We start from the raw sequence: 17,530 nt of genomic DNA, 5'->3' as shown, positions 1-17,530 counted from the left end.
CCATGTTGGAACTGCTATATTAAACAGAGGCACATTTCCACCTCCATTTCTAAACCTTCCAAAATCCAAGTCAAGTACAGATTAAGTACTGATTAACTTGAATGATTGTCCTCTTTTTCCAAAGCACACTTCAGGAACTGTGAATTCAGAATTGCCTGAATGCATGGATGTCCTCTTTTCTATCACTCAGAAGAATCTTAATCTTCTTTATCAGTACTTTCTGATTTCCCTTGTCTACTTTCTCTTTCTTCAGTTCTTGTGGTTGCATAAAGGCCATGAAATAGGAACCTATACTACAAGGGAAAGTCACCATAGTTTATATTTCTTTACAAAGTTAACCTCAATCCTCCCTTCAATGACTCAGAAAATGGTAATGAGTAAGTCTGTCCCCCTCCCTGTCTGTATACTGGGAGAATAAATCAGAAGTCCCTTGATTGACCAATATCTCAGCAGGTCCTAAATTACGTTTCAAGAATGAATATATTATATAAGTCATCAGTGGTAATGTTGTCACTCCTAACAGAGGCAACCCCAATAACCCCAGTTAAATTATATTCTGCTCCAGGTTTTTAGTTTTATCACATTCATTCCTAAACAAAAATGATTTAAACTCCCATTTTGAAAAATGTTGGTGAAAATAACCAACATAGTGTTCCATTTCTGATAATGCCATACTATATTCATTAGCTAAAACACCTGAAAAAACCCAACCCCTGTTATTTCACCTCTTTTACCTAAGCTACCTTCTAGCAAAACATAGTCTCTCATTTCGGGCAACTTGTCTTAAATTCACCTTCTACAGCTTGGTACCCTCCAGACACATCAATTCTCATTGTTCTTAGAAGTATAGCCAACAATTTCAATTACTGCAACTTGTGTAATTAAGTTAGTTATGACTACATTAAGCCTTACTGATTTCACCCCATCTATTTTACATATGACTAAGCTTAGATTCAGCCCACTGTTTTGAGCTATGTGGAAGCCACTTCATCAACTTATAAAATTTTATAGTATGATTAGAAGCAGCTTAGTTTACTGAGTTCACATTACAGAATCATCATCCATTCACTTAATTTTATCTATTTGTCAATCCAAGCCAGTGTGTTTCACTATTGCTCCTGCTACGAATGTCACAATTTATTAAACAGATCTGACCTTTCAATTAGTCATATCAGCACCTGTTCTGATGATATTTTAATTCATGTGGGAAATGAAGTGGTTTTAACCTAGAGCACGGATGTCAAACTAGCCACGTCACGTTGCTGTCACATGACGTATTGTGACGTTTTTTCCCTTTGCAGGTAAGTGTGGCCTGAGTGTGACGCATTCCAGCCCGCGTGCAGCTAGTTTGATACCCCTAACCTAGAGAGTTAAAAAGTTAAGTGAAAATAAAACTAGCCAAAGTTTGCAGGGTGTGCTTCTAAACCTGACTCCCAGAGGATCCATATACACTAAAAAGACTTGGATTTACTTCCCAGTTCCACATACAAGAGTGATAAATACACAGCTTTATACTTTAGCTCATTGGCCTTCCAGCCCAAACAGACTGACTCTGAAGCGTAGCACACAGGATTTGTGTGGCTGAGGTTTTTTTCCTCAGTGTGCAATTTGATGCATATAAAAAGAATAAGCAGTTTGTCATCATCTTTGTCAAACTTGGCTCAATATTTTTTAAAATATATAGAACAGCAGCTTCTCTACCATGAACTTACTGCTGCCCTTAAAGAAGCAAGAGCTCTTTAAAATGGAGGTAAACTGCCCCACCCCATAATGTAAGTCAGCAATCCAGTATTCAGATAGGTAGCTGAACTTTGCTTCCTGAAAAGCTCTCATACATTTTAGATATTCATATGTAAAGTACTTAACTGCTGCTTTCTTTAACACTGTATGTAGAGTTCCCGTATCAAAAGGCTCACCAGAAATATGAGACAATTTAGGCATGAAAAAAGAGTCACCTTATTAACGATTTCTTGCAGGTTCCCTGTTTAGATAAAATGAAGTTTTAACTCTTCTCTCAGACATGCCAGTAGTTCCTTTCTGGCACAAAAATGCCATCACCAGAAATTCAGAAGTTTGTTTAGAATCAGTCTTCTTTGCCTCAGGAAAACATGTACCAAACTCAAGCACTTCATTTTCCAGAGTTTGAAATTCTGGATCAAAGTATCAGGGGGTTTCTCACCACTCCTCAGTTCTCCAGCGAATGTAATCTAAGTGGCAGAACCATATAAAAAAAGTACAGGACAAATAGGTACTTGAACCTGGCTGGCTTGAACCCTAAACCATTGCCCCATATCATTAAATGTATAATGTTTAGCAATAGATCTCAAGGGAATCAGAGGGAAAGTTGTCTAGGTACTAGCCAATCTGATGCTTCCTTTGTGTTGGGAGAGAATATGATTTTCTTTTACATGCATGTGTTTACACTGGGAGAAAACCAAGATTTTCAGGGTTTCAGATAAATTATCCTGTTCTGCAACTACTAAACCCACAAGCCACTGTGTTGGTTTAAACCCAAAGGAAGAAAGCTCCTCCCCTGTTTTTTGCAGTGCCTTTGTGTTCTGCTTTTCTTAGAGAAAAGGCTCTTTCTTAGGGATTTGGTGGCTAAGCAAGGTTTCTAGTGTAACTCCACAGAATTATCAGGACATGGAGAGAAGCACCAAAATGGCAAGAATGTAATAGCAAGAACAGGCAATAGGGGAATGCTACCTCTTCTTCAACGGCCAAATTTTAACTCTGTCCTCTTTTAAATATACTATTTGTGTAAGGTACAATGTGCTATAAAAATTAACATCTTCATTTAGTAACTGGATTTCCACAGGATCCGTAACCAGCTTTCTTTAGCAGCTTTTAATAGAAAGTCCCACCACAGAAATCACAAGCACATAAGTGAAAATGATAGCCACACCCTGTAAATCTACATGACAATTAGCAGTCACCAAAACCTGGCCTCTGCCCCAAGGAATTCACATTTTTAAAAAATGAGACTGGGAGAGAGCGGGGCAAGAAGAAAAAGTAGATTTGGGGAGCATAATAGGCAAGGGAGGGTGAAATGGGACGGGTAGGAGGAAATGCAGTTAAATTAGTCATAACTTCAACAATACAGGTAGCAAAGGTTTTGGTGCTTTCAACTGTAGGAGACCCACCTGCGCAGAATTCAGGACTACTAACAGAAAAAACAACAACACCGCACTACAAGCCCAACGTTGGTTATTTTGCAAGACATTCCAGAGTTGTTGTTTTTTAAAAGCTTTGTCTAACTTAACTGAAGTAATATGGGCACTTAAGAACTCCCGGGGGGGGGGGACTTTACGAATTTGCAAGATTCACAAACTAAGGAAAACTTCTCCAGAGTTTTAAACAGAAGCACAACTCTTTACCCCCGCATACCAGTAACGTTGCTTTAAGACGACAAACCCGACGCAGATCCAAATCTTTAACAAACCCCCCCCCTCCAGTTACCTCCCAATGCCGGATGGTAGGCCCACTCCCCTCCCACCCCCACTCTTTCAAGAGGAATTTCTTATCCTTCCACCCAGGAGGAAAGTTTTGCTGGTTCGACACGGAGCTTACTTTGAAGCAGGAAAGCCGCTCCGAAAAGCAAGAGAGCCCCCACCCCACGGCACCTGGGAGAAGCGAAACGGGATCCACCCCGCACTGTGCCCTTCGCTGCAGGACGGCGCCGCCGATGCAATCTGTGCCCTCTCGCCTCTTTTCTTCCGCTCCCTGCTTTCCCCCCCCCCCCCAGCAAGATCTCCGAAGATCCAAGTCGATCCGCTTCCCGGGAGCTCCTTGGCTCCTTCCCCCCTCGGCCGCCGCGCCCCCCTTCCAGCAGAAAGAGAGGGGGGAGGGGGGTCCCCCGGGTGGGCAACGAAGAGAATCGATCCCGAAATAGGGGAGGGGTGGGGAGAGAATCTTCCGTGCCCAATCAGAAGTCAGGCGCGAGAAGGGCGGCCGGGCGGCGGAGAGGGGCAGTCGGATGCAATTATTACAAAATCGCCTTACCTTGGGCTTTTTTTCCCCCCTCGCGTTGCTCTCTCCGGGAATCTGGCGGTCCCCTTCCGCGGCTGCTTCGGGAAGCAAGTTTGATCCACCGCCACCCCTGGAAGGTTTTACAAAAAAATCGGGACGAGGGCGACGGAGAGGAAGAGAAGCACTTTTCTTTTCCTTTTGGAGTGCCGCGATCCCAACTGTTCCGCTAGGTCTCTCCTAATCATTCGAGTTGACAACTTCGCATAGTCTCCTGGACTAGGTGCCTCGTTGTCCTTCTGCAAATGCAAAGGAGGAGGAGGAGGAGGAGGAGAAAAAAAGAAGATAAGCGTGCGGTTTCCTAACAAAGCGCTAAGGAATCTAAGGATAAAATCTCTTGTCAGCCACAGCTTTAAAATCTCACGGACAAAAGACGGGAGGAAAGCTGGAACGATCTCGTGAAGCTTCCCTCCTCCTTCTCCCTCCCTCCCTCCCTCCTTCTCTCTCTCTCTCTTTTTTTTTCCTGCGGGATCTTTCGCTGCTCCCCCCACCCACAACCCCCCCCTTGCTCAGTTCCAACACCTAAAATGGAAGTTGCACCCAGCCAAAGGCAGAGCAGGCGGGCGGTGACACACCGAGCGTCCTGCCCAGCCCCTCTTTCCCGAAGTGATGTCAGCTCCCGCGCAGATCCAATGGGAGCCGGGCATCAATCAGGGATCTTAGGCTATCCAATAGGAAACTCCATTGTAGATTTTTTTTTTGTTTTTAAAAAAAAAAAGACAAAAAGGAAAATAGAAAAAAAAAATGACAGGAGAAATGTGTAAAGAACTTTTAAAATCGTAAAGAGAAGGACGCTTCCGCCAAAAAGATAGAAGCCCGGGATTTATTTTTTTTATTCCAGCGCGCTGAAGAATCTTCTCCAAAGGGAAACATTCCATTCCACGGGGAAAGAGTCAGGCTCCAACATGTTTCCCTTACTTTAGTTCTATTTCCTCTCTTCGCTGATCCAGGATTTGAGATACTTTTGTTAATTCTTTTACCGTTCAACGCACTGAATGGTGGCTGCTCTGCGATCGGCCCGCGAGAAATTCGGCGACGCTTTTCCCCGAGAATTATAGCTAGACTTGCGCAATCCTAAAGAGTTAGTCAGAAAACCAGTCCACGGTACGGGTTTCCTTGGCTCTATTGTTTCGCTTCCTCTGCGTTACAGACGCCCCGTCTCACCCCAAGAAATGAGGCGTGTAACAAAAACATGCGATTTCAGAACTTTATTGTTTATTAGGGTTTCCCTAATTACACACACACAAAAAAGGCCAGGATATTTTAGTCAAATTAGGGGAGATTTGGCAGCACTGGGCTCATCAAGTGAAAGGATTTCGTTTTGCGTGTCCTGTAATTAAATCTGTACTGATTTGATTACAGTGACTAGGGGTTTCCCCCCACTTTCTTTCCTGCCTCACACCCTTTTTCAGAGCACAGACAATTAGTTTTCTTTGTCTCTCTCTGATTAGCCTGTATTCTTCCTCAATATTTGATTTGTATTTTTTGATTGTGGATCAGGATTGCTGTTCCGTACTGTAATAACTCAGGTGCACGGAGCATGATTCTATATTTGAAGATTCTCTATACCATAGGTCCTTTTTTCTTTTCGCCATTCTGAGAACTATGACAAAGAGCTGAAACTGGTTAAAAAAAGTCAGTATCAGTGGGATGTCTGCACTTTAAAAATGGTATTTATTCCCAAGGAGGATATCAGCTTATTGAAGTGAAGAGAGCACTTTTCACTAAGAACAAATTTGAACGTTTTGTAAGGCAGTAGGAAAATAGACTAGAAACAAAATGAACTTTATTCAAGATAGAAAATTAGGCTGTAGTCCTAAACTCAATGAAATTTTCTTCTGAATTTTAAATATGCATTTTGACTTTTTTTGTTTGCATGTTTAAGCACCATCTGAAGTACAAAGTAGAAAGAGTCCAAGTTGGTTTTGTTCTCATGTTTGATGAACAAAAATACATATGTATTCATGTCCCATAGGCCATAAAAGAATTGATGTTTTATATAGGATTAGCAAATAAATAAAAATTAAGAGGTAATGTCCTCTACAGTACTAGTAGACCTTGACTTATGACCACAGTTAAGACTAAAATTTCTGTTGTTAAGTGAGACATTTATTAGGTGAGATTTTCTCATTTTATGACCATTCTTTCCACAGTTGTTAAGTGAATCAGTGCAGTTGTTGTTAGTCACATGGTTGTTAAATGAATCTGACTTCCGTATTTACTTTGCTGTAGTGTCCCAGGGTCATGTTTGCTTGCAACCTTATGATCACATGACCCTGAGACACTACAGCTATCATAAATACATGCTGTGACCAGGGGATGCTGCAACAGTCTTGTGAAAAATGATCATAAGTCAGTTTTTCAACATTGTAACTTCAGTCACTAAACGAATGGTTGTAAGTCAAGGACTACCAACATTCCCTCCCTTCAAACTAAAGATTGCAACTGCTTTAGACTTTCAGAATAATATTTGGGATTAAGATTAACAGGTGATCTTTCATGTACAACCTTATAAATGAAATTATTTTACAAAATCAAAGAAGTTCTTCCAACTTAGTTTTCCATCTTTATTGCTATGAAGTATATCTCAGTGCAAATTCATTACTTGATAGAACTTTTGTCCCAATTTTTAGCAAGATGTTTGCCAGACCACAATTTCCTATCAAGATGTCAGGTGAAGATAGCAATTCTTCCAATGCAGTAGGAATACATGTGCTGGGATTTCTTTATCCATCCATGGAATTGGGCCCAATGGAGATCTGCCATTTACCGAAAGCTGGACCTTTGTGAAGCAGGAGCAGCCAAGCTGGGCTGCAAAAAATCTGGACAACAGATCCCTTCTATTTATACCAATTTCCATTATTATTAATTTAATTACAAGGCTTACATTCTCTCCGTGTGATGTAATTACAGGGAGGGATCAGAGAATAGTAGCAAAACACCTGCAGAATTTTCCTAGTTCCTCCAGGAAGGCAGGAAAAACTGGTCTTTGCAAAAATAACCATTGGTCGCTCAAAAAATGGCTAGAAGCCATCCTTCCTAGACTAGGCTAATAGTTTCTTAATGAAAAATCACTTTCTATATTTGGGTTCATAGAGTGCTCTAAGCATGAATTTATTTACAACATTTTTATCCCACTTTTATTATTATTATTTTGTTCCCTTTTGGCTTTTTGTTGTATGAACAGAGCCATAGTGGGTGGGCCCTTCAAGTTGAGCTTGACCTCTGGTGTTATTTCTTTCACTGAAGTTGCCTTAGTCAGTGCAATTATTATGGAGATGTGGAGGTAAGAAATGATAGCGAACAATACTTTAGAGGCTTAATTTGTTGTTCAAATACAGTCACTGGTTGTTTCACCCCATCCTTATCTATCCAGAATCATGATATTTATTTCTTTTCACACATTAGCCTAAGAACCAACTTTTGAAAAGCAGTAGTTAGTAACATCAACCATTGAAAGTTAAAATGATCCCATTTTAGCAATAGTATGAAATAAATGTAAACCAAGAAGCTTTAGATTAAAAAGGCATAACACAATATTTTAATTAAGTGGCTGCCCAGAGCAATTGTAATATTTCTTCAGGGATAATTGCTTGACCAGATTCCTCAGCCAGTGACAATTTGCATGGAGACACAATACTATCTACATAGGAAATATAAATAATTATGTGGCAATTATTCATCTTTATGCAAAGAAAACCTCTTTCAGATTAAAAGGATGTCAAGTGACATGCCTGTGATACTTGGTTTGCTTGTCAAAGCAAATCCAAAAACACAGTTTACGCCATAAAGTTTCTTTAAGTGAATTGCAGGACATGTTCATTTGGTTTTATAATTTACTGTACAAATTATGGAGTTCTTAGTGCTCTCTGGTTGGTTGTTGCTTGTTTGCTTGTAGGCATTTCATTACCTGAGTGGTAGCATCATCAGTGCTACTGAGTGTGGGATTTCTCCCTCTTTATATACAGTAGCTTGCCCTGTCAGTGTTGTTAAGGGTATGTTTTTTCTCCTTAAGAGTTTCTTGATTAGGGGACTTCCGGTGGCTCCGCTTCATTAATGGCGGTTTATTCAGACCGCCAGTTCTGTGTGATTCTGTAGAGCCGCTTAGACAGCGTTAATCTGCTGTCAAGTGGCTTGAAAACCTCTTCCCTCGGGCAAAGAGGGAGAGGTGAGCATTCGGGCTGAAGTAGAGCCCCCAGGGAAGCCCCAGGAAGAGTCTGGTGGCTTGGTGGGAACGCTCCTTCTATAGCCCGGAAAAAGCTCCGGAATCCGGAACGCTTCTGCCAAATGGCAGAACAAAATGCAGCGTCCATCTCCGCGACTGAAATGGATTACTGAAGGACTGCTAACGCGGACAGAGCTGAAAACAGGAGCGTTAGCATTTGATTGTAAGAAGATTTTAACTCTCTGACAGAGAATGTATTCGTAGTCAAGAGTGGAGATGATGAAAGGAAATGGCATTTTGTGTATTGAAAGGAAATGGCGTTTTGTGTATTGGAAGTGAAAGCTAAGGAAATGCTTATTACAATTGCTGGTGTGGAACCTTTAAGAAGAATATAACAAGATATTTTTTTTAAATGAAATTTTTTTCTTCTTTTTTTAATCTTTTTATTACAGTGTTTAAGAAGAATAGTTTACTGAATTTTTCTTTTTTTCTTCTTCTTCTTCTTGGTATTACTTAGTTTAAAAATGGCTCTTAAGCAAAGAGATTTAACTACTTCTAAAATATTGGAAATTTCTTCAATTCAGATATGGAAATTGAAAGAAGATATCAAAGACGGTCTAAGGAATTTTTTACAGGAGCTTATGGAGGCTCATCTTTCAGAAATAGATCAAAAATTTAATGAAATGGAGAAAGAAATACTGGATTTTAAGGATACGGTGGAAGAGCAGAGGAGGGAGATGAAAAAATTAAAGGAATCAATTACCCCATTACTGCTATCTAGTATTCAGACCAAAGAAAGACTGGAAGAACTTAACCAAATTAATTTAGATTTGCAAAGGAAAATAGATGAAGTTAAAATTAATTTGAATTTAGAAAATAAAATAGATGATATTCAGATTAAGCTAGATAGGGCACATGAAGAAAGGGTTATATTACAATATAAATTAATGGAATATGCTATAAGGGTGAGGGGATTAAAAGAATGTAAGGAAGAAAATTTGAAAGAGATTTTTACTCAGGCCTTTGCTCAGATAGATGGAGTGGAACCAGAAGATTTTGAAGTTAATATTGAAAAAATTTATCGTGTTAATTCTTGGTTGGCAAGGCAGAAGTGTTTACCGAGAGATGTGGTTATTTATTTTACAAATAAGAAGATTAGGTATGGAATTTTGCAAGCATTTTATAAAAATAAATTTCAAATATTAGGAGAAGATATAATAATGATGAAGGAAATGCCTCCTAAAATGTTAAGAAAGAGAAAAGAATTTGCCTTTTTAGTGGATGAGCTTAAGAAACATCAGATATATTTTAGATGGGAGGTTCCAGCTGGCTTAACAGGGAATTATAAAGGAAGAAAGTATTTTCTCAATACAGTTTTTAAAGCACGAGATTTCTACACTAATGTATTAAAGATTGAGAATCCTTTATCGATAGATGTTAAGTTGATTGGTGAATAGATGGTGGAAAATGTGTAAGATAGAAGATAAGGGGAGGGAGAATGTTTAATTCTATTATATATGATTATGGTTAATTTTTGTAAATGATTTATTTTGGATATAAATGTGTAATTTTAGGGGTACTATTTGATATATTTGAGGTATAAAGGAATAGGAAGATGGAATATTGTTTAATTTTGGAGGATAGATAGTAAAATTTAGGAATTTGGATTAAATATTATATTTGAGAGATGGATGTAATGTTGTTATATGGTTAGAATTTAATTGTTATAACTGATATATTTTGGATAAGTTATAGGTGTAATTTTAATAATGTTATTTGATATAAGCAAGGTAAAGTGAAGATTTTAATTATTACAACTGATATATTGTGGAGATAATATAGGATTGATAATAATATTTGTAATATTATTTGATGTATGTAAATGATACCAAAGATATGAAAAGATGGATTATTTTTTACCTTTGGAGTTGGACAGTAAAATTTAAGAAATTAAGTTGGAAATATGAACTATTTTTGAGAGACTGCCTAATGAAGAAAGACATTACAGAAGAATCCTTGGTGAATATTGGAAGATGGAACGTTATTTTGGTATTGATTGATGAAGCTTGGATATTAAAAACTATGTACTTTATTGAAGAACAAACACCAACTTAATCGGAAATTTCTGAGAACTCTAGGAATGGAATGGTCTGATATATAATGGATTGGAAGAAATTTATTTTTTTTGTTTCTGGAAGGGGAGTTGAGGTTTTAAGGAGTGACTATGGATTATGATTTGTGTTATATTTTAATTTTTGATTGTTAGTTTTATACCCTGTATTCGGTTCTGGGAAGTCCCGAGGGGAGGGGGAGGGAGGGGGAGGGGGGATGAGTGGGGGATGAGGGTAGAAAATGGATTGATGGTTAATGTACATAGATGATTGAAGATGTATAATTAATGTAAGATCGGAGCTGCCTGGCTACCATTTCAGAATGATGGGAAGGAAGGAAGGAGAAGAGAGAAGGAGGTAGGAAAGGGAAGAGGAGGAAGAGGAAAGGAAGGAAGAGGGATAGAAGAGGGAGAAGAAAGGAGTAGGGAGGAAGGAGGAAAGGATGTAGATAAGAGAAGGGGAGGATGGTCGTGGAAAGTAGAAGAAGGTAGAGAAGGGAAGAGAGTTAAAGGAAGGGGGTGGTGACCAGGCAGGTCCGATTAATTGTATATGATGGTACACTAAATATGTTATTGGATATGAATGTTAAAATAAAACTTTTTTTGGGGGGAAAAAGAGTTTCTTGATTAGGGTATTGTTTTCTGCCTGCTTGCTAGTTCGTCTAATATTAATTCTTTTTATCTGAGTATAGGTTCTGTAGAGGATGAGTTTTGCTTTTTTTTGTTCTCTTTTTAGCTTTACTGTCTCTTTTGAATGGTATGTAAATATGGTTTATCTTTATGTATCTATTGATGACTGATTTGTCTATTGAAATTACAGATTGTATTATGACTGATTGAAAATTGTAATTGGACTGGACAATAACCATGATTGCACAAGACCCATCCTCTACAAGAAGTGGTTAAACTTCAAGAATAATTTTGGTACATGCAGCTCAGTGCTGTAGTCTGCTTAATTATGCGCTATTAACTAAAACACAACATACATATTGTGTTCAACATATTGAACATATGGTTTGTTCAATACTGTGTACTAAATAAAAACTGAACAAACCATGACACAAGAATACTGTATGTCGAAAAAGACCCAAAGTTGTGATCGCTGTCAGATTCCATGGATCTTCTCATGGAAAAACAATATACAAAATATAGAATATTAGGGCTAACAGAAAAATGCACAGTAGAATTATTATTATTAACCATTTATCTGTTATCTGTCAGTTTTCTACTTTCCATTCTTTTTATACATTTGATAACTGGACAGCATAAAGGGCCACAGTGTGGCTCAGGCTGTAAGAAGCCTGTTATTAAAACACAGCTGCCTGCAATTACTGCAGGTTCTAGTCCCACCAGGTCCAAGGTTGACTCAGCCTTCCATCCTTTATGAGGTAGGTAAAATGAGGACCCAGATTGTTGGGGGGGCAATAAGTTGACTTTGTAAATATACAAATAGAATGAGACTATTGCCTTACACATTGTAAGCCGCCCTGAGTTTTCGGAGAAGGGCGGGATATAAATGTAAATAAAAAAATAAAAAAAATGGAATGTCTGTGGCCCTTACTATGGCTAAAAGACTGACACTCCAACTTTGGAAATATAAATATATGGCTCCATTCACTCTATGGCAGGGGTCTCCAACCTTGGCAACTTTAAGACTTGTGGACTTCAACTCCCAGAATCTGGGAATTCTGGGAGCTGAAGTCCACAAGTCTTAAAGTTGCCAAGGTTGGAGACCCCTGCTCTATGAAGTGAAGAGTTGATTACATTTTCCACCGAACAGCAGACAGCCTATTGGTATATATTTTGTATGGGCAAGTGAAATAAAATATAGAACTCATTTTTACAAAATACAGAGGGTTAAAAAACAGAATAGTTATATAAATGCATTAGAAATTAATACATTGTACTTAAATATTTATATTAGATAAATGTATATAGAACTGAAACTATTAGTTGCTACAATAGTATATTATACTTTACTTTTTTTCTATTTTTTATTTGTTAAGCACTTTTATGTATATGTTTTGTATGTATTTGCATTATAGCTATCTCAGGTTTTGACTTTTCTCTGTTATTTTTTTAAGAAGCAATAATAAATGTTTATATTAATATACAGAGATAAAAGGTCAATGAAGTTTGGTGCCATTTACCTAATAAACTATTAATTCAGAGGGAGAAAACGACAAACTTAGTCAAAACATTGTTTGCATTTTTTCCAACTAGTCACATTCTCATATAAGGCATGAGACAGCAACCACAATTGTTGCAAAGTACAAATAGAAAAATCACATTGTGTAACAGCCTGGATTCATTCTTAAACAAAAGGATTCACATATCATAACCGAGCCTCAAAATCATTGTTCTTTCAGCAAAATTGAGTTTTGAGACCTGCAACATATTAATTTATTTTAGTATCATTACAGTGTTTGATTTAAACTGCTCTCTACAGCCATTTGCCAAATGTGCAAAACAAAATTCACAATTGCTTTTTATTGCTGCAGTTCATTTTCCAATCAACCAACTTCCTAGGCAAACTCTTTTATTGTGAGTAAAACAAAAGGCTCTTTTACTGTAGAAGAGAGATCCACTTATATTCTTTGATTAAATAACCTATTTATGAAGGTCACAGTTTGGCAAAAGTGTTGTATGGCAGCCCAACCTGATACTTTGCAAAGTAGCAGCAGCAGCAAACAGATAGTTCCTGGGACAGTCAAGTCCAAACCTAAGGGATGTTAGGTTAGGAAAGGTTGACATATATTAACCAATCACAGTATACCCTCCAGCTGTAGCAGAAGGTCACACATTCCTGGGTAAGATCTGACTCTGATATCTGTAAATGAGTATTACTGTGGAAGAGTCAATAAACAATAAAATGTCCATTGAATTGAGCTCAACTCCTGATGTGCCACAAATACATCTATATATGCAGATATCTTGGCAACACGATCCCAGGTTATCCTTTTTTCTTTCCTTCTAGGTATTTTTTTCTGATTTCCTTTCTACTAGCCTCTAGCCCTGTGATTCTCTGGTAGTAGTCTTCCATTAAATCCAACTTTCCCTGGTAGTAAATTTCAATCTGACCCAACTTTTTCTAAGTATAATTGATGTCAGCCATATGCTGCCACCTGCTGAGGCATGTATGTGTGTGTTTGTATGTATGAATACAAGCACACATAAATGCTAGTAACAAGCAGTCTGTATACAGGTAGTATAAATAAAATATGATAAAAGCTTAGGTATATCAAACCTAAAACATCATTTGAACCTTTTCCAATTAAACAATTAACTTATTGGTAACTAAAAAGTTGTTCAGTGGGTAGAAGTTAGAGCTAGAATTTAGAGCTGTTAGGGAAATACTATTCCTCCATAATACTGAGAAATAAATACTATCACAATTTAAACTTAGCTTAGAAATTTAAAAATACTGAAACAATATTTTTAAAACTCTTTTGATTCTTCTCCCATTCTTTGATCAGGTTTAAATAAATAAAGGTCAAGGAATAGAAAGAAAAAGGATTTGAGAGGATTAAAGATCATTGATGGACAATCATGGCATAGGGCCGGGTTACTTACGGGACCGCCTGCTGCTACCGAGTACCTCTCACCGACCCGTCCGCTCTCACAGAGAGGGACTCCTCAGGGTGCCGTCGGCTAGGCAGTGCCGTCTGGCGACACCCAGGAAGGGCCTTCTCTGTGGGGCTCCCACCTCTGGAACGAACTCCCTCAGGACTTCGTCCAGGACCTCGAACGTCGCAAGCTCAAAACACACCTATTTATTTGCACTGGCTGCTGGTTTTTTAAATTTATTGGTTTTAATGGGGTTCTTAGTATTTATATTGTTTTTTATCAATCTGGCTATTGAATAAGTTTTTTATGTCTGATTTTAAATTGTATTTATATGTTTGTTTTTAATTGCCTGTGAACCGCCCTGAGTCCCTAGGGAGATAGGGCGGTATATAAATCTGAAAAATAATAAAATAATAATAATAATAATCATCATCATCATCATCATCATCATCATCATCATCATCATCTAATTCCACCGAACATATGTGGTAAAAGAATTGGTCAGAAGTTCCAATTTAGTTCCACCTGAAATAAATGCAATTATTGTTCAAGTCAAGAACATTTACAATAGTTGAAGAATAGTTTCACCATCTCTTTAAAATATTTTTAAAAGATGGGAAGAAGTTTAGGATATTAATGAATCAAGTTGGAACCTTACATGATATAAAATTTAAACAAATTATCAGGAACCAAATATAAAAGTAAATAATTAGTAATACTGTTCCACATTCCCTTAAAATTGGATTATATTAATCAAATTGCTTCTAGATAGTGTTGGAGAGTTCTTAACCATAACCATAAGATTAAGAACCATGGTTCTTAATCTTAACCATAACCATAACCAATATATATATATATTGTTGTGATAATGCCCACTGAGTTTCTTATTTGGCAGAAAGTGTTTGAATAATCTGTACTACTGTCTTTAATAATTAATGCTAGCTTTATTGTCCATTTTACTGAGAATTAATGCTAGCTTTATTGTCCACTTTACTAAGACATACAACATGGTGCAATTACTATAAAGATATAAATCCCAGTTTGATTCTGGGCCAGGGTATAGTTATAGTATACACTCTGGAAAACTAAAGCCTATCTTTCTTTGAATCATTGTATTAAAAATGCGGGAAATAGAATAGGCTGAAAAATGAACATGTTCATGAATTCTGTAGTTAAATACTGGTTTATTCACATAGGCCCTTCTTTTTACTTCTATCAAAAAAGAATTATAATAGATTTAGATAGAGTATTGCTTATGGATATTAAAATATAATATTTATGATTACAAATGTGTGTATAAAACTATGTAGTGTGAAATATGCATTTTCTACTCTTTTTGCTTGCTATTTCTTAATATTTTGTTTTTATCCTATGTTTTATTTTGTGTTTGTTAATCACTGTACTGTATGATTATAACTATCTAGTTTACTAAATTCAACTTTTTAAAGTCCTTGGAAGAGCAAAAACTAGAATATCAAAACAAAAACAAAAGTTGCTTTCTGAGCCATAAAAATTCTCCATGTGTCCTTTTACAATGTGAGTAAAGTGCATTAAAATTCTTTTCAACCACAAAACCAAAACTAGGCAGGATTATTATGTCCTCTGACAGTTTTCAGCTGTGTAATTTGGACAGATTTTTTAAAATCATCTGTTTCTCAAGCTTTGCTTCTGTCAATAAAACACCATTCTGAACAACATAAATTTTTATCTTTGTTGTTAAAAAAAACCCATAAAAGCCAACTGATGGTCTTAAATATTTTGCTACTGACAACTCTTGGGATTAATTAAGCAGTCTAGTTGTAGATAAAGGGGACATCCATCCCCTTCAAGCCCCTCAATTAATCCTACAGTCTTCCCTCATAGCAATATTAATAAAGATGATGGATACATAAATATGGTATAAGTTGTTTCTTTTGCTCTTACTTTGTTTTGCCCTTTTACCTCATCTGTTAGATTTAGCTATGTTAGAAATATGTTTCTGCTTTAACCAAATTTAAACATATCATTTTTTGTGTGCAGGATTTACCTTAGTTAAAAACATCCTCATATTGTTAAGATGTTAAGATATAACATGCTTTCAGTCTTGTTTGGAAAATTCAGCCTTCTCCAGCTGATCATAAAAATGTAGTTAATTTTTTTTTTTAACTTACATTTCTATACCGCACCATCTCCCAAAGGACTCAGGGCGGTGTACAGCCAATATTAAAATACACACACCAATATAATATAAATATAATAAATAACACTATTTAAAAACAATTAAAAGCAAATATTTAGTGGCCGAATCACTAAAACGGTCAAAGACCGATTAAAACCCATTAAAATTTCGCTAAAATACGTCTTAGGCTAGTCCCGCTCGGTGAAATAATAAAGTCTTCAGTTCACGTTTGAAGGCCCGGAGGTTGGGGAGTTGGCGTAACCCTGGAGGTAGCTCGTTCCATAGGGCTGGTGCCGCCACAGAGAAGGCCCTCCCCCTGCGGGCCGCCGACCTACATTGTTTGGTCGACGGCACCCTGAGGAGGCCCGCTCTGTGGGAGCGCACAGGTTGTTGGGAGGCAATCGGTGGCAGAAGGCGGTCTCGCAAATACCCCGGTCCTAAGCCATGCTGAGAATCTATTACAATTGTCATTATTATTCTTACTAACCATGCAGTAGATATTTCTCACGTATTGTAGGAAGAAATGTCTCTTCAAAGTTGTTATTATGTAATATCGCAAGATCATTTTGCATAAGGGCAAAAATGGTAGAAATGTTTATTTTTAAGTTTTTTATCATTATTGTAATAAAACAGAAAATAGGAATTATCTTTCTAATGGCACTTTAAAAATATTTTGCTGCTCTATATCTATTATTATTACTTGCTGATTACCAAGGAATAGTATAATTGGGCTGTTATACATTATCTCCAATACTGACCAGAACAGAGAAGTAAGATATAAAATAAATAAAGACATACCGGTAATACTTTACCTTGTTAGATTGTGATGCTAGCATTCTCTAAGACTACAGTACGGGGAAGGGGGCTTATAATATTAAAATAAGCTTAGTTTGCTTTAATTTTGCATTGACTTAATGGTTCAGTGGCTGCAGCTTCCACCTGAATTTTATAAATATTTTCAATTGTAACTATGAACAGCAATAACATTCTGCTACATTTAAATTCAAGCTTCTTTAGCATGCCAACATCTCTATCTTCTTCTAAAATTGTTTCTGTAGTGCTACAATTCAGCAAGTTTGTGGAAATTCTCACCATATGCACAAGGCTGACTCCCCACAAGATTAAATAGTGTATTTCTTGCACTTCAGTAAGTAGTTAATTTTTGTGAGTTCAGTTTCTCTGCTTTTCACACGCTACTGTTTTGTTTCTGTTTTCATGCCTGTACCTGCTTTTGACCCACTTAGCTGTTATGAGTCAGAAAACCCTTATGGCAGCACAATATACATAACTACCTTTATAGAAACAATCAAACAGCAAATGATTGTACTGCGTGAAGAATGAGGCCTCGCAGGAAAGACCAGTGTGTGTACTTTTTCTGTTTGAAGAACGGTGAGTGTTCTGTATGAAGTAAGCTTATGTGCCATCTGTTGGGGAGTTTTTATTAATTCATCTCAGGAACAGTACTACAACAGTATTGAAACTTAAACTTCAGAAGGTAATTACC

The 17,530-nt window shown here is 37.2% G+C and overlaps 1 protein-coding gene across 12 annotated transcripts in view; it reads right to left on the bottom strand.

Annotated features, from left to right (window-relative positions):
• CTNND1 (catenin delta 1) overlaps positions 1 to 4,463 on the bottom strand; it is a 70,305-nt gene extending 65,842 nt beyond the window's left edge. For 5 of the 12 annotated variants that reach the window (XM_058196854.1, XM_058196864.1, XM_058196846.1 and 2 more), the window contains exon 1: positions 4,003 to 4,462. The gene's annotated coding sequence lies outside the window, so the exon portion shown is untranslated. Of the gene's footprint in view, positions 1 to 3,570; positions 3,692 to 4,002 lie in introns of those variants that run through there. The other 7 variants (XM_058196821.1, XM_058196798.1, XM_058196838.1 and 4 more) reach the window with 3 other exon arrangements.
• Between the last annotated feature and the right edge of the window lie 13,067 nt (positions 4,464 to 17,530).

The sequence above is a fragment of the Ahaetulla prasina genome, chromosome 1, assembly GCF_028640845.1.
Source record: "Ahaetulla prasina isolate Xishuangbanna chromosome 1, ASM2864084v1, whole genome shotgun sequence".
Lineage (NCBI taxonomy): Eukaryota > Metazoa > Chordata > Lepidosauria > Squamata > Colubridae > Ahaetulla > Ahaetulla prasina.
Note: the sequence above shows the minus strand (reverse complement) of the source record. Positions and strands in the feature narration are given on the sequence as shown.